General features: G+C 42.4%; 1 protein-coding gene across 1 annotated transcript in view; it reads right to left on the minus strand.

The window, feature by feature from the left end:
• THOP1 (thimet oligopeptidase 1) overlaps positions 1-26,153 on the minus strand; it is a 499,186-nt gene that overhangs the window by 294,705 nt on the left and 178,328 nt on the right. The gene's annotated exons all lie outside the window — the stretch shown is intronic.

The following is a 26,153-nucleotide window of genomic DNA, read 5'->3' on the forward strand; positions in this document are numbered from 1 at the left end:
CCAAGAGAATGCTACAGTTCTTTTCTCTAAATCTAATGAATGAAGAAAGCAGGGCTATTGATTTTATTGCTCTAAAAACAACTATTCTGTAGAACTTTTAGCAGCACAAAACCAATCCTGATTTTAATTTTGCTCATTATTAACTTTATTAATTTGTTAACCAGAAAGAGAACTGCTCCATCTCGGACGCTTTTCAACCACAACTTGTCCACAAGGGTAAGATGTGACAATTTAGAGGATTCAATCAAAAAGCATTTTTAGAACATAAAAAGAGAGAGCAGCAGGCAACCACCCGGGAAAAAAGGGAGAACACATGAACACAGACTGAATGGAAATCAGGAAATAATGACACTGTAGCTGTAAATACAAGGATCTTACGACCATTCTGCCCTGTTAGGATACATTTTATTCTACTCTGACCAGATGTACCATATTGTGCCAATCATCATCTCAAAAATCACCTTCAGTTATTTTAAGACAAAAAAAAAGTTAAAATGCAAATACATTTTAAGATTTGACCACTAATTACTAACTAATTTTGCTCATACAGACTGCAACACAAATGCCTGAAATAGAGGTTTTGCAAAACTCAATGGTTGGCACAGTACAGCAGCTGGAAACTGCTGATTTGATTTGTGAGTTTTGCAAAAACATATTCAGAAGCTTAACTCTCATAATTTTTACATTTTTTTTTAATTTAGTTTACATTTATTTACCGGGAAAGTCTTGAGTGGACATTTTTTTTTCAGTGAAGGCCTGGGGAGAAAAGCTCCACACTTATAAATAACCATAAGATATATAAAACAATGTGCAGATACAAATATTGATTCAATTTCAGATACAAGTACACAATGAAAATACACATTATACATTTCACTGATAGTCTAGATAGGATAGAAAGTATAGAAACAACTCTGATCCAAAACAATACCAAAACAGCAAAATCTTCAGAAGTCAGGAATCGAAAAGCACGAACCAAAGTCAAATCCAAAAGCAAATTCTTTATTCTCCAGCGCCTCGGTGTAACCACCTTTCAAGAGTATACATTCTCACTGAATGAATGGATATATATATATATATATATATATATATATATATATATATATATATATATATATACTCATAACAATTAATTAAGCAATTAATTAAACAATTATGTTCAAAAAAGTTTTAAAGCAGACACCTCCAGTTTATTTCATTATTCAGTCCACAGGGTGTCATTGTATTATATTTCAAAATAAAAATACTTTCCTTATATTGTAAGTTATATTTCAAAGCATTTTCATCATTACAAAGACATTTCACACTTTCTAAAACTGTTCCTGTTAAAAATGAAGCATCGCTATTATGATAAACACTAAAATGTGTGGCAATAAATTTATTTTCCCTTTTATGTCTTAGATATGCTCACCTAACCCAATACGAAACTCTCTTTTAGTTTCACCTATATAATATAATCCACAGGGACAGTGTAAAGCATACACAACTCCCTTATTTCTACAGGTAAAACTATCTCTTACTGTGAACCTAATGTTGTTAATATAATTAAATGTTCTAACTATATTCCTACAAACACTGCATCTACTGCAACATCTTGTACCAAATTCACTTAGTGGTCTTGGTAAACAAAATTTTGGCATTACAAATTTACCATGTACCACCGTATCTTTCAAATTTCTTCCCCTTTTATAGGAGAATAAAGGTTTTTGTGGCAAAGGGAATGGGATATCATATATAATTTGTTTTTGAAAAGAGGGTACAGTGTGAATATTTTAGAAAATGCCCTTTTGAAGGTAAAAAAGGAGAATAATATGGTAAGGAATAAATGTAATAAGGTGAATATCACCATTATAAGAAATATCACCTGGCAACCAGTGATAAAACTTGTAAGGATATTTATTTTGTCTCTACATATAATGTAAAAAGTGGAGACAAAGGATGTAGTGGAACATTTTTGGAAATTTTTAGTGAAAGACAAGGTGTTGATGCATATTTTGCCACAAAAACCTTTATTCTCCTATAAAAAGGGAACATTTAATTATATTAACAACATTAGGTTCACAGTAAGAGATAGTTTTACCTGTAGAAGTAAGGGAGTTGTGTATGCTTTACACTGTCCCTGTGGATTATATTATATAGGTGAAACTAAAAGAGAGTTTCGTATTAGGTTAGGTGAGCATATTAGAGACATAAGACATAAAAGGGAAAATAAATTTATTGCCACACATTTTAGTGTTTATCATAATAGTGATGCTTCATTTTTAACAGGAACAGTTTTAGAAAGTGTGAAATGTCTTTGTAATGATGAAAATGCTTTGAAATATAACTTACAATATAAGGAAAGTATTTTTATTTTGAAATATAATACAATGACACCCTGTGGACTGAATAATGAAATAAACTGGAGGTTCATAGGTTCATACTAGGCTATCTGCCCAAGGGCATTTACAAGCCTAGCCCAGAGTTTTGTGGCTTTCGCCACCCCTTTAGTTTGGAGGATACTATGCCCATTATTTTGCTGTGCCTCTGTCAAGCAGTGACACTGAGATAATCCCTGGGGTATATCTGCGATCTCCCATCCATTGGTCAAGATTTCTCTTGAACAAAGCCAGCGAGGTGCTCTGCCTCACATGTACCGGGATTTTGTTCCACAGCATAGGGAGTCTCTGGGTGATGAATCTGTCCCTCCAGCACGTCCTATTAATAACCGTATCAAGGTTTAAGTTTCCCGCCCTTGTAGTTCTGAGGGATCTAGATTTTTTGAGGTGAAGCATGTTCATCAATTCTGGGTTGGACATGGCCTTGTATGTCAGGCACAGGTCACCTCTGAGCAGATGGTAAGCGACTGAATAGAGCTGAAGTTCCTTCAGTCGGGCAGCATAGGACATATTTTTGAGACCCTTTATCCTTTTGGTGAGGAACTTTTGGGGCATTTCCAACTGCTGCAGGTGTCGTGTCAGATACATTCCAAATGGGGCATTGTACTCGATCATTGGTCTGATGAGTGATGAGTACAGGGGGACGATGACTTCCCTTGATCTAGATGTGAATCCCTTCATGATCAAGTGGGCAATGTAGAAGGTCTTCCTGACTACTTTGGCGACGTGAGTGTCAAAGGACAGGTTACTGTCAACCTGGGTACCCAGGTCCCTGATAACCTCTTCTGTGCTTAGTGGGTTGCCGCCTATATGGTAGCTAGGGGTAACCTTGTTTTTCCCGAAGGGTATGACTATGCATTTTTTGGCGTTTAACTTTAGTCCATGGCTCTGGCACCAGTTTTCCGTTTCTATAAGACCCTTTTGAAGGATATCTGTGTCAGATGTGTTCTCAACTATGGCGCCCAGTTTGCAGTCATCTGCAAATTTTGTCAGCCATAATCCTCCTGTGTTTGCTTGTACTTCTGAAAAGTAGATGCCGAACAGGAGAGGGCCCAGGACTGAGCCCTGTGGGACACCACTTGTGACAGGCTTTGAGTCTGACATGGCGCCCGCAACTCTGACCCTGTGGGTTCTGTCACTTAGCCAATTTGCAAACCATCTTGTGACGTATGGGTTTACATTTAAGCTGATGAGTTTTTCAATAATACCTGAGTGGGGTATTGTGTCGAAAGCCTTTGCCAGGTCGAGGTAGGCTGTGTGGACTGCCTTTCCCTCATCAATGGCCCTGGTGACCGTTTCGAAAAAGTCAACCAGGTCTAAAAGGCATGATCTGCCCTTGACAAAGCCAAACTGGGTCGGATCCAAGGTCTGCAAGTCTCCTATGTCTATTTATGAGTTCCATTATGATCCTCTCCATAGCTTTGCAGATCAAGCTTGTCAAACTGATGGGGCGGTAATTTCCCGGGTCGGTGGGGGCACTGCCTTTGTGAAGTGGGACCACAGTTGCCGTATGCCACTCCTTAGGCACGTATCCTGAGGTGAGGCTAAGATTAAACAGCTGCCCTAACTGCGGGTTTAATTCCTCGTTGAGTTCATGGAGCACACATCCGGGGACACCATCTGGTCCCATGGATGCTGTGTTTTTTGCCTTGGAGAAAGCAGTTCTCACCTGAGCGTTAGAGATGTTTGAGGGGCTATAATTCTCTGGTATAGATATCTCACCTTTTGGGGGGGAGGGGGGGGAATTTACACTGAACCTGTCAGCCAGTATGTTGGCAATGTCTGTAGGTTCAGTAATTTTTACATCATTTTGAACTAATTCTGAGCATATCTGGGAGTTTCCTCCCAGGTTTCTAACATAGCTAAAGAAGGCCTTATGATTGTCCTTTGAGTCCTTAGCGACTCTTCTCTCAAAATTTGCCTTGGATGATTTTATGAGAGATCTTAGTTTTTTACTTATAATGATCAAGGATGTTTTCCCTTTTAAGGATTTTGCTCTATCTTGTAGTAGCTTCCTCCTTTTGTTGTAGAGCTTGTTTATGGCTGGGGTCCACCAAACTGGACGCTTGCCTTTGGTACAAAGAGTCTTTGTTTTGTTTGGGATTGCCTGATCCATGCAGTCCTGTAGGTGCTGGTAGAAGGCATTTGTAAGTGATTCAGCGGCTTGAGTAATGGTTTCCGCAGTCTCGGGGCCTTAAAAGAGACCACACTAGCCTTTAGAAGTGTGAAGTCGGCTTTTGAGAAGTTCTTCACTGTGGTCTTTTTTATCTCAGGTGGGGGCGGGATGTGGACTTCCAGTGAGATTAGTTTATGGTCTGATCTCACCAGTGAAGGGTATACCTCCGGTGTTGAACATTGTGACCCCATGTTCGTGATGATGAGATCTAGTATGTTATCTCCTCTTGTGGGGATGGTGACTAGTTGTTCCATGGCATTAGAGTTTATGAACTCTAGGAACCTTTGGGCTAGGGTGTTGGGGCTTGAGTAGTGATCCCAGTCTATATTCAGGTAGTTGAAATCACCTAGTATGATGGTGTTTGGAGATACATTTATCCCCCTCCAGTGTTTTCAGGAAAGCTATGTGAGGTTCCTGAGATTGAGAGGGTGGCCTGTAACATGCTACAAATTGTAGAGCAGTCTTGCCTATGGTTAATTGCACCTGGATGGTCTCCGATGCATCGTGCGTTGCCACCAACCTTGAGGTGTGGGTATTCTTGATGAATATAGACACCACCCCCCCCTCCTTTCCTTGGTGTTGTCCGGATTTTGGGGCCAGAACGCATGATATGAGGTAAAACCTGATGGTGCCGGGGTGCTCTCAGGAGCCTTGAACCAGGTTTCAGTCACAGCACAGACATCGATGTTCTCCATAATGAGAAGGGCCTCGAGTGCATGCATCTTGAGGTTGAGACTTCTGGCATTGAGCAGCATTACCCTTAGTTTTTTTCCTTTTTTGTGTTCTAGGGTGGTAGGTTTAGAATTTGAGCCTTGCCTAAAAAAGGCACTATGGGGGTGGCAAGAGCCTTTGCCAATATCCGGAAGCCCAGGGATGACAGGTGCAAGCCGTTCCTTGCGAAGCAGCGTGGCTTGTCCAGCATGTCATCCCAGGCAGACAGACATTGGATCCCCTTTGAATGACACCAGAGTTTAAGCCAATTATTAAAGCTGATCATCTTGTCACTGTATTGTGGCATCATTCTTGGTGAAGGTAGGATACTGCTCAAGGTCAGGGTCATACCTGCCTGGGCTACATAACCAGAGAGCTCCTCTATGTCTCTTTTCATGTAGTCCAAGGAGGTACGTCTCAGGTCGTTCACACCAGCGTGGACAATGACAGTCGTACTTGTACCTGCTGTTGAGAGACCTGAGTGCTTGCGTTATGTGGCGGATTCTAGCGCCCGACAGGCAGCTTACTGTGACCTTTTCCTTGCTCAATCTGGTGAGCGGGACGTCAGTGTGTCTGACTATGGAGTCACCAATGACGAGTGTGTCTGGCATTGTGTTTGGCCTCAAGGGCTGTGACTGTTTGGCACACTGACTATGTGGTCTATGTGTTGCATGTGTTGTGTCCTGAGATGGTAGTTGTTTGGGTGTCTGCTTTGGTGGCCTCTGCTGTTTTGGTAGATTTTTGATCAGAGCTTCCGAATATGTCTTTGTGTATTTATGTGTATGATTTGAAGTTGTGATAGTACTATGTGAGACTGGGTTTGTGGTGTGTGTGGTTACCTTCTCCTCCTGTCTGGTCTTACCAGTCCTATGTTGAGAGAGCTCAGCCTCCAGTTTGGCTATATAGTTGCATCTCTCGCATGTATTTGTGTTTTGTGGGAGAAGGAGAGGGTTGTCTGTGTACATGAGACAATTGTAACATTGCCTCAATATTCCCAGATTCACCAGCTGAGCAGGAGAGGACACTAGCAACTGATCCCTCGACATGCTAGAAGGAATAGACAAGGACTTTGAAAGACTCCGGGGGATGTGGGTGGTTGGAAGGGGTTTTTGGCTGGTGGGGTACTATGTATAATAAAAGTGCTATATCAAGTAAAAAAGTACTTTAGGAGCAAGTGCTAGGCTTTACAGATAGAGAATATTCTACTTCGGAATCAAGTAGAGCTGAGCTTTTTAGATATAGAATACGCTGGTTAGATCAGCAGTACAGTTCAAGGAAAACTGTTTCAAGGGAAAATTTGAAGAGTGGACTTTAGGTAGCCCGAATAGTTTAACCTTGATTAACCGCCGCTGCTCTTGTGTGCTCCTGTGGCAACTCCGCGCTAAAGCGTGCTTTACAGCAGGGGGCTGGAAAAAACAGGAAATGACCCAAAATGGCCAATGAATTACCAGTTACTGTCTTTAACCACTCCTCTGAGGACAAACAGGCAGCTCAGTACTCCCCACTCTCACTGGTGAGTAAAGAAACTTCCCTCTGGCCACACAAGAAAATGGAGGAACACAGGAACCAAATACAAAGCCCAGGGATCAGCAAAATCTGATCACTGGAACAACTAGCTAGGAAAGTTAGGAAAGCAGAAGTATTTTTTTGTTTTTTTTAGTTTTTTATACACACACAGACAGAAAATACAGTAAATGCTTTGTTATTCGACTAAATGCTATCAAAGGCTAGTACACTTGAGTGCATTAGCCTGTAGGTTAACTTATAAGCAAAACTTTAGCTGCTTTAAAACTTTTTTGAACATAATTGTTTAATTAATTGCTTATGTTATGAATATATATATATATATATATATATATATATATATATATATATATATATATATATCCATTCTTTCAGTGAGAATGTATACTCTTGAAAGGTGGTTACACCGAGGCGCTGGAGAATAAAGAATTTGCTTTTGGATTTGACTTTGGTTCCTGCTTTTCGATTCCTGACTTCTGAAGATTTTGCTGTTTTGGTATTGTTTTGGATCAGAGTTGTTTCTATCTGAAGGTGTGTGGAGTGGAGTTTGTGTAATTATCCAGGGATGTCGACTGATCCTAATTTGGATATTCCCAGGGTTTTTCAGGAGAACACAGCTTTGCAACAAGGTACTGTAGGGGCTGAAAGCTCTATGATTTATTCTGCTCAACCGAGAACTATTGAGCAGTTTTTTTCAGGTTCTAGACCTGCTGTAAATGTTTCTGCACATGTTCCTGTGGATGCACGTCAACCAGAAGTGAGAGACTGTCAATTTTTTTATCAATTTTTGCAAGAAAGAAATAAAAGAGTGCTTGACCCTTTTGTTTCTGTGGGACACAAATTTCAAAGTGTGTCTCCAGAAATCAGAGAACTGTATCAAAAATATGACAGGTTGATTGAGAAAGAGACAAGGGTGCACTTTAACATTTTAGGTTTGCAAAAATATATTAGCTTAAATATTACACCTAAAGGTCTTAGATTCGTAAAGAATCCTAGTACACCATTTGACTTGAATTGTGCTGCTGATAAGAAATTTAAGGAACGCTGGTTCATAGCAGCACATAAGTGTGTAATAGAGTGGCTTCACATTCTGTTGGAAAGGGACCAGCTCAAACATCAGTCTCTTAAACAGGAGCTGGTTTCCCTTTCACGTAGTATTAGTTCATCTGTGAGTCTAGAAAATATGAAGTCTTTCATGGAGAAGACTAATGAGAGACTGAATAAGCTAGAGAATGAACTTGTAAAACAAATGAAAACAAAATTAATACGTGATATCAATGAATATGAAGCAGGGACTGCATTCTCTTACCCTCCTAATTGGACAGAACATAAGCGGAAACAACGTAGGAGGGTAAGATTCACTGATGCACCGTTGCCTTCTTCCTTTGCTTCTTCAGGGGAAGAGTTTAGGTCGGACACCAGTATGGAATTTCCGGAATTACCTAGACCAGTACAACCACGTAGGATGCAACAGGAGTTTAACAATGGAGGCTTGCAGCACCAGGAACAAACATTTCAACAGGGACAGAAACGCCTGAGAAGTTATGAGCAAGAAGATGTCTCTGTTCAGAAATTCAATCAACCTGATAATTTTCGTCAGAATCGGAGGTATGGACAACAATATAACAACAAGAAATTTAAACAGTAATGACTTCAATGATAAAAGTATTGTTCTTAATTTATCTGGTTGTGATTTGTCTGATGAACAGTTTGCTGTGTTATGTTTAGGTTTAAAGTTTATACCTACTGTTTTTTCCTAAAGAATATTTGATACAGCAAGACATCTTTAAATTTCTTAGGAAGATGCATTTGAAAGTTTATTTTAGCAGGGACCAAGGATGTTCTAATTCTGCACATGGAGGCTTTTCTTCATGTGAATCTGAGGATATTTTTTATTCATGTGATGAATGTATAAGTAATGATGATGTGCAATTTCCTATTATTGGCAATGCAATAGATATGTCTTATGTAGCTTCTTCTAACACATTTATTCCACCTTTTATTAATCAGAGAGCTATTCATTATGGCTCTATGATTAAATCTGAATGTGAGAATATATGTAGAAATATAAAATTGAATAGGTGTAATAGTTTATATAACTTAACTTATAAAGAATGGAGTGCTTTAAAAGAATTATGTGACAGGAAGGATATTATTATCAAGCCTTCCGATAAGGGAAACAAAATTGTTATAATGAGTGTTGTGCAATATTTTGAGATGTGTATGAATCATTTGCAGGATGAAACAACATATGAAAGAAGCAATATGATTCATTATCAAAAGGCTGTTACAAAATTTAAACACATGTTGGACAGGGGAGTCAGGCTGGGGTTTTTTTTACAGAGAAGGATGTGAGGAATAGGTTAGACAATGATAGAAAGGACCTAGCTGTATTCTTTTGTTTACCAAAAATACATAAGAACTTACATAACCCCCCAGGTTGACCCATTATATCAGCCTGCAACTATTTCCTACATAACACTGGTTTGATTCTACATAGAATATTTTTACCATATGTAGTTAAATCTCCAGTTTACATCAAAGATAGTATGGAATTTTTAAACAAAATAGCCTCTACTTCTTGGAACAACAAAATGTATTGGTTGGTTATGGATGTTAAAAGTCTATATACCTCTATTAGACATGATGATGGCCTCAATGCAGTGAGATCTTCTTTAAAAGACAACCCTTCTGTTGATTTCATAGTAGATTTGTTGGATTTCTGTTTAAAGAATAATTATTTTATTTTTAATGATGTTTTGTATCGGCAGAAACAAGGTACAGCAATGGGGGCAGCTTTTGCCCCCATGTATGCCAATTTGTTTATGAATTTTTTTGAAAGGAAATTTCTATTTGAGTCAAATTTTATGAAATGAAATGTGTTATTTTATTTTCGTTACATAGATGACATGATTTTTATTTGTGATGGTGGTTTTGATTCAGTTAATGAATTTTTGACAGACTTACATGGTAACCCATTTGGGTTAGAATTTGATGGAATACAGAAGGGAAACAAAGTAATATTCTTGGATCTTGTTTTGGAGGGTACAGAACATGGTAAAATTATATCAAATATACATAGGAAGTTTATAGATGGTAATCAATACATTCATGCATCTAGTTGCCATCCTGTACATACTTTGGAAGCTCTCCCTTATGGGGAATTGGCAAGGGTATCTAGATTATGTAACACACAAGAAAATCTACAAAGGGAATGGGATATCACATATAATATGTTTTTGAAAAGAGGGTACAGTGTGAATATTTTAGAAAATGCCATTTTGAAGGTAAAAAAGGAGAATAATATGGTAAGGAATAAATGTAATAAGGGTGAATATCACCATTATAAGAAATATCACCTGGCAACCAGTGATAAAACTTGTAAGGATATTTATTTTGTCTCTACATATAATGTAAAAAGTGGAGACATAAAGGATGTAGTGGGACATTTTTGGAAATTTTTAGTGAAAGACAAGGTGTTGATGCATATTTTGCCACAAAAACCTTTATTCTCCTATAAAAGGGGAAGAAATTTGAAAGATATGGTGGTACATGGTAAATTTGTAATGCCAAAATTTTGTTTACCAAGACCACTAAGTGAATTTGGTACAAGATGTTGCAGTAGATGCAGTGTTTGTAGGAATATAGTTAGAACATTTAATTATATTAACAACATTAGGTTCACAGTAAGAGATAGTTTTACCTGTAGAAGTAAGGGAGTTGTGTATGCTTTACACTGTCCCTGTTGATTATATTATATAGGTGAAACTAAAAGAGAGTTTTGTATTAGGTTAGGTGAGCATATTAGAGACATAAGACATAAAAGGGAAAATAAATTTATTGCCACACATTTTAGTGTTTATCATAATAGTGATGCTTCATTTTTAACAGGAACAGTTTTAGAAAGTGTGAAATGTCTTTGTAATGATGAAAATGCTTTGAAATATAACTTACAATATAAGGAAAGTATTTTTATTTTGAAATATAATACAATGACACCCTGTGGACTGAATAATGAAATAAACTGGAGGTGTCTGCTTTAAAATTTTTTTGAACATAATTGTTTAATTAATTGAAATGCTGCAAAAACAAAACTCAACCAAGGGCAGGCAGCTAAGCAGGCAAAGAGAACACGAACACCGCCAACACACAATAAGAACAGTATTCCTCCAGGAATAAGCACGTATAAGCAATAAAAGTTTTATTGCTTATACGTGCTTATTCCTGGAGGAATACTGTTCTTATTGTGTGTTGGCGGTGTTCGTGTTCTCTTTGCCTGCTTAGCTGCCTGCCCTTGGTTGTGTTTAATTAATTGCTTAATTAATTGTTATGAGTATATATATATATCCATTCTTTCAGTGAGAATGTATACTCTTGAAAGGTGGTTACACCGAGGTGCTGGAGAATAAAGAATTTGCTTTTGGATTTGACTTTGGTTCCTGCTTTTCGATTCCTGACTTCTGAAGATTTTGCTGTTTTGGTATTGTTTTGGATCAGAGTTGTTTCTATCTGAAGGAGTGTGGAGTGGAGTTTGTGTAATTATCCAGGATAGAAAGTATAGCAGTACTGTGATTGTGGGTAGAAAACAAGGAAGTTAAGTATACATATGCTTAGTAGGGGTATACTATTCAAATACAAAAATGACAGGTTGTGTTCCTTAAGACCTCTATTTCCTAACCAGGGTTTGGGCAACATAAGGTCCAGGATTCTGATAGGTGTGATTTGAGAAGTTTTTTTTTAAAGTTGGAAGTGTTACTAGTTCTGATGGCAGGAATTACAAGTTTTGACTATGCAGTTGGAGTACAGGGAAACTCCGGCTGCATTGTTAGGTTTGGATATATTTAGGAAGGATTTGTTACTGAAATACAATACCCTGTTACTGGAGTAGTGTATTAGCAGATATTTAAAGTACTAGTACTTTTTCGGCTGATTTAGTATTTGATGGGTGAAAGTGTGTTGATTACAAGCAAGTACATTTGATAGTTCGAGCCAAGATACTTGTTTTAAAGTCAAACAATCACAGGATCTGAATTTTGTTACTGTGGCAAACATTGCGATTTTATTATGGCAAGTTTCAAGTTTTGCCAAGTCAAATTTCTTAATGATTGCAAGAATTTGTGATGTGTACAGTAGCACAGAGACAAGATGGGTGCTTGCTAAACTGGCCTTAGATTTATTTAGAAAGTATAGATTTCTGTACAAGGTTCTTAGTTTTTTGTGAACTTTTTTATGGTCTGTGATACGTGCATGTTGAATTTTATATTATGGTCAATGACCACTCTAAATATTTTGTTTGGGAAACTGGAGAAATAATTGTATAGTTTAATGATGAGATACTGAATGGTAGATGGGTGTCTGCAGCTCTGGTTGGATAATGACTGTGCAGTAGTTTGCATTGCCGCCTCACAGCAAGACGTTCTCTGGTTCGATTCTCGGCTGGGGTGCCTTATTTGTGGAGTCTGCATGTCCTCCCTGCGTTTGTGTGGGTTTCCTCCAGGTGTTCCGGTTCCTCCCAAGTTATAAAGACGTGCGTCTGGAGCTTTTCTCCCCGGGCCTTCGCTGAAAATTGGCTCGTTCCAAGTCAGCCTCCTGGTAAACAAATAATAATTAATAAATAAATAAATAGATAGATAGAAGGGCATGACTTTTGTTTTGGAATGGTTAAGTACAAGTTGTGCATTACTTGGCCAAGATTCAACTTCATTAAATGACTGCTGGGTGATTTTTTGGATTTTTTATAGTGTTGGGGCAGCACAAATCAGGGTGGAATCATCCACATATTTAACTACGGAGGCAAGTGGGGTGGCAGTATGAAGACTGTTAGAAAAGATAATAAAATGGGCCCAGAATAGATCCCTGTGGAACTCCTAAGGTTACAGGCAGTGATGAAGAGAGATTTTGTTGCCATTTTACAGTTTGCTGGCGTCCAGTTAGACATTGCTGGAACCAAGTAAGCGCAGAATGGCTATGTTTAAGTTCCGAGACTGTAGTTATGATTAGGACAGAAACCATGCTAAGAGTTAGATAGAAGATTGCTGGTTATTAGATAGTTCAAGAATGGATGCACCTCAAGTATTTTTGATAATGGTGATAATATAGCTATTGGCCAGTAATTTGATAATTCTGTCAAGTTTCCACCTTTACGTAGTGGGATGACATGTGATACTTTTGAGATTTTAGGGATTTGTTCTGAGATGGATCAATTTATTAATATGGATACTGGATAGGATATTGCTGCTGCAGCAATTTTTAGATATTTGGCAGGTAGATAGTTGGCACCAAGTGTAGTAGGTTTAAGCCTTTTGAGATATTTAACTATGGTGTTTACTGGGACAGGTTGGAAAGAGAAGTTATTAGGATCTAACATGGGTACTATGTGAGTCTGGGTAGAGGAACAATTACTGTTTGCAAGAGCTAGTATGGATTCAATGAAGTATCTGTTAAATTGTGAGGCTATGTTGTCTTTAGTATCAGAGAACATTCTCAATATAGGAATACATTATGCCTTGGTTTTTTTCTAGTTTCCTCACTTCAACTCATGTTCTGAGTATGTAATGCTAAAGTTCCTTCAACAAACGCTCCACCAGACCTGAAAACTGAATGTATAGGGATGTGGTGAGGAGCACCTTTTAAATCTTGTGTTAGGAACCTTAAATGAGGAAGAAGAGGTAATGGGTTGCCACTAGTGACAGAATTTTGAATGTGGACACCATCACAAACTGGTTTAGAAAAAAAAGATCTGGAACTTGTCACACTGCCAGCCCAGCTATCGGGAATTTTGTAAATAATTCTGTCATTTGTGAATATTGATATGATTTATACAGAAGTGTATGTAAAGTCTTCTTTCAGCTTTTCCCAGTTAGGGGTCACCACAGCAGAACTCCGGTCCGCTCATGATTGGCAGTGGATTTCTACGGTGCTGAGTTGCCTGCCCGACGCCCAACCTTCAATGAAGGCACGCCCATTCACATTTGCACCTACCTGCATGTCTTTAGCGTCACATCCCTAAGTACTGAACTAAAATGCAATCACAGTATGCCCTATTGGAATAGAAAGGAAAGTTGTGTAAAGTCTTACCATAACCATATTTTCTACTTGGGGGTTTACCCTTCTTCCTCTCCAGTTTGTTCGGCTAGGTTTTCAAAAATTTTCAGTCCCTCTTGGTGGGTTGGACGTCTGACGTGGCTGCAGGAACATGGGCCATAAAAGTGACATATGCATGCACCAGCCCTCAGAACATAGTAAAAGCCCCAGTCAGAGCCAGTTCTGTAAGGGCATAGCCTGTCCAGTATCATACAGGAGAGCAAGTGCAGTCATACAAGTGAGGAAGGTGGGTGGGAAGGAATACTGCAACATGGAAGAGAAGGGCATCTGTGGTTATGGTAAGATTTTACACAACTTTCCTATGTCTTATTTCAATGTTGCAGTACTCTACTTGTGGGCGAGTGCAAAAGCTCATTGAGGATTGGGAGGTGGCCTAGATGAAGTTTCCAGGAATCCGTACAGGATAGCCCTGGCAAACCCCACCCTGGCTCTGGAGATATGGTCCAGTTTGTAGTGTTTGGTGAAGGTGTGAACCGAGGATCAAGTGGCTGCCTCAAGTATGGAGTTGGTGTCTAACCCTTTAAAGAAGGCTCCAGAAGAGGCCATTGCTGTGGAGGAGTGGACCTTGACATTGCACTGCAAGGTTTTAAAATGGTGTAGGTAGCAAAAGGAAATGGCCCAGGAGATCCAGGCCGAAATGGTCTGCTTGCTTACAGCTTTCCCCAAGGCCCTGGGGTGGAAGGAGACAAACAGCTGGTCTGATTTCATAAAGGGTTTGGTTTTATGTAGATAGAACTTAAGTTGTCTGTGGACATCTAGGGAATATAGCACACTCTCACTATCCCGCTGTGGGTTAAGGAAGAAGGTGGGGCAGGTGGATGGGCTGGTTCAAGGATAGGTCATTCACTACTTTGGGAATGAATGACGGGTTTGTCCTGAGATTCACCCTGTCCAGGTGGAAGATTAATAAAGGTTGTGTAGCCATAAGAGCTTGCAATTCTGAAACCCTTCTGGCGGAAGTAAGAGCTACCAGTAATACAGTTTTCCATGTGCAAAATTTTAAGGTGGTCTTGTCTGCTGGCTCAAAAAGGGGCTAGACCGAGTTTTTCTACAACACAGTTTAGGTCCCAGGGAGGGGATTTCCTGGGAGGTATTGAGTGTAATACACCTTTGAGGAAAAGTTTGGAAGGAAGTCTGGATGCAAAGGGTGGATCCAAGGGGAGGCAGGCAGAAATAGCAGACAAGTATGCCTTCAGTGATGAGTAAGACAACCCTGTCTGCTTGAGTTCACACAGGTATGACAGGATGAGAGACATCACTTTTCAGTGGGTGCAACTGTCTTTTGGGCAACAATTAGAAAACCTTTTCCATTTATAGAGATAGGATTTCTTTGTATTGGGTTTCTTGGCCTCTTGCAGGACAGTGAGCACATCCTTGTTATATAGGTGTCTGAAGGGGATCAGAATCCTATCTGCCACAGGGTGAGGTGCATGTATTGCCACTGTGGGTGTATCATAGTCCCCTTATGCTGTGTGAGCAGGTCCACTGAAGGGGGGTAAATTGTGGTAATTGCCCTTGGACAGGTAAAGAAAAGGGAACCAGTGCTGTCTTGGCCAGTAGGGAGTCACCAGCAAGATTTTTGACGACCTGATGTCATGGAAGAAGGGACAGCAACCGACGCAGGACCCAAGACTTTGTTAATCAGGCCAAGTGGGGGCAACCTGCCAGCAGATTACCCAAATGTAATGACTGCAACAGTGAAACACAAAGAACATCCAGTGCTGTCTTGGCAAGTAGGGAGTCACCAGCAAGATTTTGGGAGAGTTCTGCTGAATTTTCAGCAAGACCCTTTGTAGCAATGGGAAGGAGGGATGCATAAAGGAATTTCCCCTTCTAGGTTATCAAGAAGGCATCAGTTGCTAATGCCTTGGGGTCTGGTGTCCTGATGCAGTAGCCAGGAAGCTGCCTGTTTATGGTGGAGGCAAACAGGTCTGTTTGTCGAATACCCCATCTGTGGACCATAATCATGAAAACATCTCTTTGCAGTATTCATTCGTGGCTGTTTGAAATGGTTATGCTTCGGTAATCTGCCTAGGAGTTGTGCAGGGATGGGATGTGACTGTCTGAAGGGTGATCTCCTGTGAGGTAGCCAGTTCCCACACCCGCAGAGCTAGTCTGCATAGAAGGTAGGATTTGGTCCCTCCCTACTTGTTGAGATACCACAGGGACTGTGGTGTTGTCTATGAATATCTTTCGAGGGCCCTGCTCTAGGTAGGACTGGACGGCCTGTAGAGCAAGGAGGATGGGACTCATTTCTCTCACATTTATGTGATCTTGTTTGTGCCAGTCTGTCTGTCCACAACCCTTGTACATTCCTTTTTCCCCAGAGTTGCTCCCCAGCCCAGATCTGAGGCATCTGTGTACACGGTCTGGGAGGGAGAGGGTGTTTGCAGAGGCAGGCCTGGGTTTTGGGCTACCTGAGCCACCCACCATCTCAGTTCCTGATGTAAGCAGGGGGATCTTGAACTCTAGAGGGTGGGGCTGCTGGGTGCACACCGACCGAAGGTACTACTGAAGTTTCCTTATGTGCATCCTTGCTAGGGGCAACATGGGAATGGTAGCTGCCATTTAACCTAGACGCCTCAGAAATTGTCTTGCAGTTAGTTCTGTTGATTGTAGAGAAGCAAGAAGGTGGTTTTGGAGGGATACCACATTTTCTCCTGGAAGAAAGGCCTTCATGAGGTCTGTCCTGACCCTGCAACCAGGAAGACAATATCCTCTGTGGGGTTGACGTCAGATTTTGGGAAGTTGATCATGAACCCTAGAGACTGTAGGATTACCAGAATGTCCTGGGAGTGGCAGAGAAGAGTTTCCTTGTCTTTTGCCTGAATTAGGAAGTCATCTAGGTAAAGGAATAACTGGATTCCCTTTCCCCTGCAGTAGGCAATGACTGAAGCCAGGCATTTTGTAAATATCCTAGGGGCAGTAGAAAGCCCAAAGGTTAAGGCACAGAACTGAAAGTGAGATGAACCCGCCAGGAATTTCAGGTATTTCCTGAAAGCTGGCTTTATAGGTATGTGAAGGTAAGCATCCTTTATGTCCAGGGTTGCCATGAAACCCTGAGGAAGGATGAGTGGAAAGAGAGTAGGTAGGTTGAGCATCCTGAAATTAGGACTTTTAGGAAGGGGTTGAGGAAACAGAGGTCTAGAATCGGCCTCCAAGGTCCTTCCTTTCTGGGTAGCAAAAAGATTCTGGAGTAGAATCCTTTTCTTTTTGATTGTGTAGGTACTGGTTCTATGGTGCCTTGTAGTAGCAGGGTTTGCAAAACCTGATGGAGAAGGGGTAGCTGATTGGGAGGAGGCTGTGGTATGCCTTGATGGGGGGTGATTCAGGACATGAAGTAGCCGTTCTGTATGATGGACAGAACCCATTTGTCGGTGGTAATGAGTGACCATGCAGGGAGACAGTGAGAGAGATGGGCAGATAGGGGTATGGATGAGGGGGGGGGGGCTGAAATTTTGGCGGGCAGTCAGACACTACATGCCATATCAGGAAAGGGGGCCTTTGGCTGGAAGACGGAGAAGGTCTAGCCTGAGAAGGCTGTCTTCTAGGAGGTCTTCTACATCAGGGGGAGTTACAGGCCTGGAGGATTTCCCTGATAAACTGTGTCTTTGCTAGGTAGTTCCTCTGGAACTTTTGAATAGGCTTGACTAGGATGTGTTTTAGGCCCTGTAATTCTTTTCCTTTCTGTTGAAAGGATTTAAACAGGTCAGCCACTTTTGTCCCAAAAAGGGCTGAGTGCTCCAAAGGTGCGTCAATGAGTTTGGCCCTGAAGTCATCTGGGAGAGGCTGAAGTCGCAGGCATGAGTACCTCCTTAGTACTGAAGCAGATGCAGCTGACCTGGCTGAAGCTTCAGCTGCATCATAACTGCATCTCAAGGAGTGTCTATTCACTTGAAAGATGAGTGCTATCAGTAAAGACAAGGAAGTGTTGGCTGCACAGTCAGGGATGTCATCTAAATCCTTAGTGGCTTTGTCCAGCAGAGCTAAGGAGTATTTGTTCATATGAGTTTGGTAGTTGGTGGCTTTAAATGAGTGGGTAGTAGAGGTGTAGATTTTCTTTCCCAACCTCTCCATAGTCTTGCTGTCCTTATCAGCAGGGAGGATAGTAGTGGTAGGAAGGAGCTTGGAGGCCCTGTCTGTAGAGATGGAGATAGTGGCAGGATCAGCAGGAGGGCACTTAGAGAAATTTCTCTGTCTCAGGGACTTTATAGAGTCTGTCTGTTCTACGTGGGGCTGGAGGTTGGGAATCCGGGCAGTGAGGCAAAAGCATCCAGGAATGCAGGTTGAATAAGAGGGATGGCAGAAGGACTGGGAGAGTCCATTTGAATAAGGTCATAAAAAAAAAAAGTTATGTCTTACTATAACGTTCCATCTGTATTGTTGATCCTCGTTCAGTCATTACGTATGGGTATTGGTTCTGAGCTCGGAACCAAGTCGTCCATTTTCCAAGCTCGTGTCAGCTTCAAACTCTCAAGCTAAACTCTTACCCACAACCCCCCTCTCCCTGTTACCTCAGATTGAATTTGCAAGTTAAAGAAGGTAGAGGCTACCTCTGGTCAAATAAACTAAGAGAACTGGATGGTGAGATCCACTAGAAACCACAGAAGGGGGAAGGAGGGAGGGTTGTAATGACTGAACGAGGATCAACAATACAGATGGAACGTTATGGTAAGACAACTTCTTTATCTGATATTGTTAATCCTCGTTCATTCATTACGTATGGGACAGAGTCCCCAGCTTCCTCTATTCCTGGGAGGCTCTCATGGAAGGACGTTCCTGAGGACCATAGAACCGAAAGATGCTCTTCCCCTGGAGGCCAAATCCAATTTGTAATGATTGATGAAGGTATGAGGCGTAGCCCAAGTTGCAGCTGCACAGATGTCATGTAAAGAAGTTCCGGCATGGAAGGCAGCAGAAGTTGCCACTGACCTTGTTGAATGAGCTTTCATGGTCGTAGGCAACGAGATATTACGTTGCGTGTAAATAAAGGTCTCACAGTCCTTCAACCATCAAGCTAATGTGACCTTAGCAACAGCCGATCCTAATCTAGGTCCAGAAAAGGCCAAAAATAATTGGTCAGATTTACGAAAGGGTTTAGACATGTTTAGGTAAAAATGGATTTGCCTGTGTATGTAGGCAATACTCTCCTCTGTTTGAATGGTTGGGAAAGAAAACTGGCAATTCAATGGCTTGATTAATGGACATTTCAGAGATCACTTTAGGCAGAAATGACGGATTAGTTCTCAGAGATGCTCTATCTCTATGAAAAATCAAGTATGGACTCTTGATACATAAAGCTTAAAGTTCAGAAATACGTCTGGCAGAAGTAATAACGACCAAAAACAAGGTTTTCCATGACAAATACTTGAGGTCACAAGAAGAAGCTGGTTCAAAAGGTGACATTGTCGGAGCCTGCAGAATTAATGATAAATCCCATGGTTGAATAGGTTCTCTAAAAGGTGGCTTCAGATGATTCATACCTTTTATGAAGGTCTTGCACAATTTATGGGACATAAGAGAGGAATCTTAGACACCTTCATGAAAATTAGAAATTGCAGCCAAATGAACTCTAATGGTAGAGGCCGATAGACCTGACTGAAACAAGTCGGCCAGATAGTCTAGTATTATCGACACAGGTGCTGAAAAGGGGTCTACTTGTTTATCTTTCAGCCAATGGGTAAATCTTTTCCACTTGCTCAGATAAGTAATTCTAGTGGAGGACTTATGAGAAGCAATAAGAATATCACGTACTGGTAAAGAAAGATCATTCTGCTTGGCAATCAAGGGAATTGGAGTAGCCAAGCCGTTAGCTTCAGGCTGTTCAGGTTGGGATGAATCAGGTTCTGTGGGTGTGAGATCAACTCCAGGATTGGATGGAGGAACCTTGGTCGATCTAGTAGGCGAGGCCAAAGGAATGTGAACCAAATCTGTCGTGGCCAATATGGTGCTATGAGGATTACCTTGCTCTTCAACCGCCAGGCTTTCTTCAGAAACTGGGGAATGAGAGGAAAGGGCGGAAATGCGTAGAGAAGACCCGAGGGCCAATCGTGGACTAGAGCGTGCCTGGATGACTGTCCCGGAAGGGGAATCAGGGCGAAGTAGTTGCTGCATTTTGTAGTTGGCAGGGGATACAAAGCGGTCGCAAGGATGGCCCCAGTGGTGGAAGATCTCAGCCACTATCAAGAGATTCAGGGACCACTTGTGAGGTTGTAGAATGCACCTGTTGAGTCTGTCTGCTATCATGTTGGAACTCCCAGGAATGTGCTTTGCTAGAAGAAAATGGTTGGTAGCCATCGCCCATTGCCATATTCTCATGGCCTCTCGACAAAGGGGGCAAGATTTGGTTCCACCTTGCTTGTTGATGTACCAGACCACCGCCATGTTGTCTGACTGAATCGCAATTGCCCCAGACGGCAGCAGGGGACTGAATGCTTGCAATGCCAGAAGCACCGCCCTCAGCACTAGAACATTTATATGCAGATGGGCCATCAGTTGGGACCACGTGTCTTGGACTGTCTGTCCCTGACATAGCCCCCCACACCCCATCAGGGAGGCATCCGTAGTCACTGTGGCCTTGGGTTGCTGGGGGGAAAAAGGGCAAGACCATTGAGAGAGATTGTGCGTCATCCACCAGTTTAAATCCTGTTTGCACCTGTGGGTTACTCGAATCATGGCTGAAAGAGGATGCTGAAAAGGATACCACTGGGTGAGCAGTAGCCATTGTAGAAGCCTCATGTGAAACCTGGCCAGGGGAACAATGGTGATGGAGGCTGCCATGGAACCCAACAGCTATAGAACCAAGTGAGCTGTGGATTTTTCCTTTGAAAGGATTGGAATTAGTTGTTGCTTTATCCTTAAAATTCTGTGCTCTGGAATAGCAGCTCTGCAGTTTTTTGTGTCCAAGATGACCCCTATGAATTCTATCGACTGAGATGGGGTGAGATTGGATTTCTGCCAGTTTATGGTTATGCCTAGCCTTTGAGCAGCGAGGACAGAGTATGCCAGGGTTTTTTCCAGTAGATGTCTGGTGGGGGGCGGAAATGAGCCAGTCATCTAGGTATGGAAACACATGGAATCCTTGAAGTCGCAAGTGAGCTGTGACAACTGCCATGCACTTTGTGAACACTCTGGGGGCTGTACAGAGTCCGAATGGCAGTACTCTGAACTGGTAGCGACTGGCTCCCGCATGGAAGCACAGAAAACTTCTTGATGGCCTGTCCACCTTTATGTGGTAGTGCGCATTTTGAAGATCTATAGAGCACATCCATCCAATCATCTTTTTCCAAAAGCGAGAGGACAGACTGTATAGTGACCATCCAGAATTTTTGTATTCTCACAAACTTTTTCAATACACTGAGGTCCAAAATTGGTCTCCAGTCCCCGGTTTTCTTTGGCATCAAAAATAGTCTCGAGTAGAATCTGGATCCTATCTGGTCTGCAGGGACTATTTGGATGACTCTTTTTCTTAGCAGCTTTTCTATCTCTAGTGCTGCTTCTTCCCTTTGACTGGGTGGAATGTCGGGAAGATTTTTTGAAGGGACGGGACAAAGATCGAAGGGGATATGATAACCTCTGGTTATGATCTTTTGTACCCAAAAATCGGTGGTGATGGTTAGCCAGGCAGAAGGGTACAAGGAGAAACGTCCCCCAACCACCTCCAGAGGAAAGGAGTTGGGCTGCTCTTCAGGAGTGTTGGTAGGACTGAGCAGGGAAAGAATCCCTGGAACCCTGGTTACTCGGTCCCCCTCTGCCCCGAAAGGAGAGTCTTCCCTGTGAGTTTCCCCCTCTGCCTCTGGGGGAAAACTCGGCATGTGCGTCACAGAAAGGACCCTGAGATTTCTTGAACCATATCTTCCCACTCTTTTGGTTTTGGGAGAAAGCACATTGAGGGGAAGAATAACGGACACCTACGGCAGAAAGGGTCTTACCATCTTGTTCACATCTGGCCAGTGTGCTTTTAACTTTGGAACAAACTGCTAGAGGTATATGGAAAACAAAACACCTTCTTTAAGTTAATTGAGTGTAGCTTGTGTGGCTTACAATGCCCACTCTTATTTAGTATTTAATGATGAAGTTTTTATGATATTTTTTATCTGAAGAAGTCCTGCTAGTGAGCAGGACGAAAAGCGCTTTATTTTTATTGTTGGTTTGCAGTTTGTGTGAACTCTTTAGTACTGTGTGAGTGTTTGCTTCTGGATTAAACACTGTTGGTTTGCTTACTACTTTCATTTCCTTCTTCATTAGTTCATTGCTTTTAACTTTGGGCCCAAACAATGAGGAGGGCTCAATGGGGGAATTAAGAAAGGAAGACTTAAAAGGTCCCGTGAAGTTGCACAAGCGCATCCAGGCGTGTCGTCTCAAGACCACAGCTGAACCCGCAGCTCTAGCTGCTCCTTCTGATGTGTGAGATATCAATCGCATAGAGAAGTTAGATATAGACTTAATGGCGGCCAGCTGAGAGGCCACTTTGTCACTGACCTCATCAGACACTGCACCAGCCAAGGTTTTAGAGAGCTCAGAGACCAGAGCCCTTTGAAGCCTGGTAAAATGTGCCATATAATTCAGGGACCTGATAGCAAAGGTCACTGAAGCAAAAGTGCGCTTCCCTATTCTGTCCAGGGCCCGGGATTCTCTGTTAGGCGGATGGACGGTCTGGCTTTCTTCTTCTGCCAAATCCTTTTTTGTTGCGGCCGCCACCACCAAAGCATCTACAGGAAGACCTTTGGACCAATGGGGATCTGAAGCAGGAGGGGACAAGATCTTATCAGGCCTCCGGGGAATAGTTTCAACAGTATCAGAGGCCTTCCAAGCATGCTGCACGATGAACTTGACAAGTTCATCGGCTGGTGGAGTAACCCAGGAGGTAGGGGGCCGGGTGCAAAAAGCCTGCAGAAACACAGATTCCTCAGAGGTCGGATTAGGGGGCTGCCAGTCACCTCTTTATTTCAGGATTTCAAGGACATCGTCAAAGGATACCTCAGAGGGTGATCGAGGAGGATCCTTCCCCCTCATCGAAATCTGTGTCTTTGGTGAGAGACTCCTCTGTGGAGTCCATGTGCTTCCTCTTACACGAACTTTTCCGTTGGACCTCCTCAGCGGGAGAAGCTGGGGAAGGAGCCAGTCTAGGTAGGTGCAACTTGTGAAACCAGTGTACCAGAGGAGGGCAGAGGTATAGACAGTCCGGTATCGCCAGCAGCAGCGAAAGCCTTCTCCATCAGTTGGAAGGCTGGTCAACCCAGAGAGGAGTGTATGTCGAGGACAGGGGGCACTCCTTCCCTAAGTAGCTCAGCCTGCCGACTCAGAGTCCCTGGATGGCTGTGGGGCAGCAAGCTATGCGCATCACAGCTGACATCCTGGGTCGTAGCAAAACTTTCCTGCCACGAAGGCAACTGTTGCTCCTTAGTGAGATCCATAAAGGGAACTGCAGAAGGGGAAGACTGTACTATATCCAAAGACTTCAAAAGCAATGAAGGAGGAGAATAAGAAGGTGTCTTTGAAGATGGGTGATCACCTCCCAAGGAAGGATAGCTCCTGGGGGGTGGAATACCTCTGGCCAAGAATGCCTGGTCCACAAGACGCAACACATCATGTTCAGAAAGACTTCTAGTGGACCTCATCGAGACTGACAGAGAAACAGGCCTGTCCACAAAAGAGGCAGACTCAGTGCCCATCTCATCTGATCGCACAGAGGACAACGGTGCCAAGAAAGACTGAACTACTGTAGTCTGCACCGAAGAAGTCATTGGTGCCGATGTCATTGTCTGCACCAACACAGGGATCGGTGCAGAAGTGGTTGTAGGTGCCGAAACTGGAACCGACAAAACTGGAGTCAGTAATAAAGTCCTCGGTTCCGAGAAAGATCTCTGAGCCAATGCGCTTAAGGTCTGCACCAACTGAACGGTCGGTGCCGATACAGTGGTAAAGGTCTTAACAGAGGAGCCCCTCGGTGCCGATATGTAGAAGGCTGCAGGAGAGGACTGAGCCAAAATCACTAATGGAGCCAAAGGATTCAGTGCCAAAGGTCTGGGCACCGAAAGCACTGGGGCTGACAGAGAGCTCTGGAGCAGAAATGTTTGCCTTTTTAGATTTTGGTTGTTGAGAGTCCCCAGCCGGGGACGAAGGCAAGGATTTAGCCTTAGTAGAAACATGCAGTTTCTTATGGGCTTTAGGAGGAGTTGAGACCTCTGACCCAGAAATAGCCTCTGAAAAGGGAGATTTTAGAAGTCCCTTCAGTTTCAGCTTATTTTTCCTTTCTAACAAAGTTCTATTAGAAAAGTTTTCACATATAGTGCAAGGTGGTTCAATAGATAAATGGGAATCTCCCAAACAATAAACACAGTGTGTGCATCAGAAGTAGGCAGTTTGTGTCCACAATCAGAACACCGCTTAAACCCCGGACTACCCTTTTTATCTGTCATATTAACAAATAGAAAAGTACCAACAATGGTACAAGAGAGTACCCGAAGGTATGAAAAAAAAAAGAAAAGGGATTACCAACGATGGTAAGGAGTAGTTACCTCGTGGTAAAAAGGGTAAGTAAAGGACAGAGAAGAAAAACCTGAAAATATGAACGCTAGATGTGATAGGGCAAGAGACAATAAAATATGAACTTTTCTGACAGAAAAGTAATTTGTAAAGCAATTATACAACAATTGACTGTACTTAGCTCAAGAGAAGTAGCTTGACACAACCGGATGGCAACGCAGCAAATGAAATCTGAGGTAACAGGGAGAGGGGAATTGTGGATAAGAGTTTAGCTCGAGAGTTTGAAGTTGACGTGAGCTTGGAAAATGGCCGACTCAGTTCCGAGCTCGGAACAGATAACCATACGTAAGGAATGAACGAGGATTAACAATATCAGATCATCTTTTTTACATCAGTCATATCCGAGAATTGCCACTTAAAGTGGTCTTTCACCTTATTAATAGTTTCCGTAAAGGTAAGATCCTCTACAGAGGAGTCAGGTTCAACAGAGCCCTCCAGAGGAAAGTCCATATCCCAGGGGGGAAGAGATCTGGGAGGAGTAAGAAAGAGAGTCCTCAGAGGAATCAGAAAATTCCTCTTTTTCAGGCTGATCTACCTCATTTTATGGATGAGAGGTCTGGGGCTAAGGAACGGAGCAGCAGTGGCAGTGGGTTCTGCATAAGGCCCAAGGGCCATAAAGGCACTGAACAAGCCTCTGGCTGAAGGCCTGCCAATCCAGCATGCTTTCAGAGGTTGGAGTAAGGTGTCCTGCTTTTTGCTTTTTCTTTAAAGGCCTCGCTGGCGTCTGGCTAGGAACAGGCCTTGGGTCAGGCATCGGGATGGAGTAGGCATCATCTGATGGGCCCAGATTGAATGCCAGTTCACCCCCGGCATCTAAGGCAGGCGGATGGCAAATCCTCTGTGGACGTGTCGTCCACTCGAGATTGTGCAGCTTCCTTAGAGGTAACCGCTTTATCTTCACCGGTGGATGCCAGATCCTCAGCCAAGCTAAAAATCAGCTATAGATTGAGGTATGGCAGACAGAGGCACAGCAGACGACGTAGGTAGCTAGAACTTGGCCCTCTTCCTATGCGGTTCAGATGGGGCGTCAGGCATGGCCTCTATCTGTAATGCTATTTGTTTCAAGCACTGATTCTCTAAATACAAATGTAAGGCCTGCAAACGGCGGCGTAAGGCCTTGGGGACAAATGATTAGCAAATGGCGCAGTTCTTGTGGTCGAGTTCTCTGCCTAAATAAAAGAGACACTGGTCATGGGTGTCTTTGTGGGGAATCTGCCGACCGCACTTGCCCTTACCAGATGACATGAACAGACTATAATTATCAACAAAACAGGACTGAAAGTATCCCCAACGGGGTACTTAACTGAATCTTTTTTCGATCCGATGTCCACAAAATGCAGGAGCAACCGGGGTACGACTGGAGGCTGAAAAGTTCTGAGGGCTGGTGTGTGCAGATGTTACTTTTATGGCCCATGTTCCTGCAGCCATGTCAGATGTCCGACGCACCAAGGGACTAAAAATCTTCGGAAACCTGGCCGGACAAACTGGAGAGGATGAAGGGTAAACCCACAAGTAGAATACCGCAACATTGGAATAGAAGGACATCAGGAATGTACTTGTACTACTGTAACTGTTTAAATGTATATGTTTAATGGTAACTGGAACACAGGAGGTTAACTTGAAAAAAATTCAGAAAAAAACAGTTGAAATTAAATTGTTTTACTATTGCGTCATAAAAGTTAGTTTCAATACAGCAAGGAGACAGGATGTCT

This window comes from Protopterus annectens, chromosome 13.part0 (genome assembly GCF_019279795.1).
Source record: "Protopterus annectens isolate FY-2018-M chromosome 13.part0, PAN1.0, whole genome shotgun sequence".
NCBI lineage: Eukaryota > Metazoa > Chordata > Ceratodontiformes > Protopteridae > Protopterus > Protopterus annectens.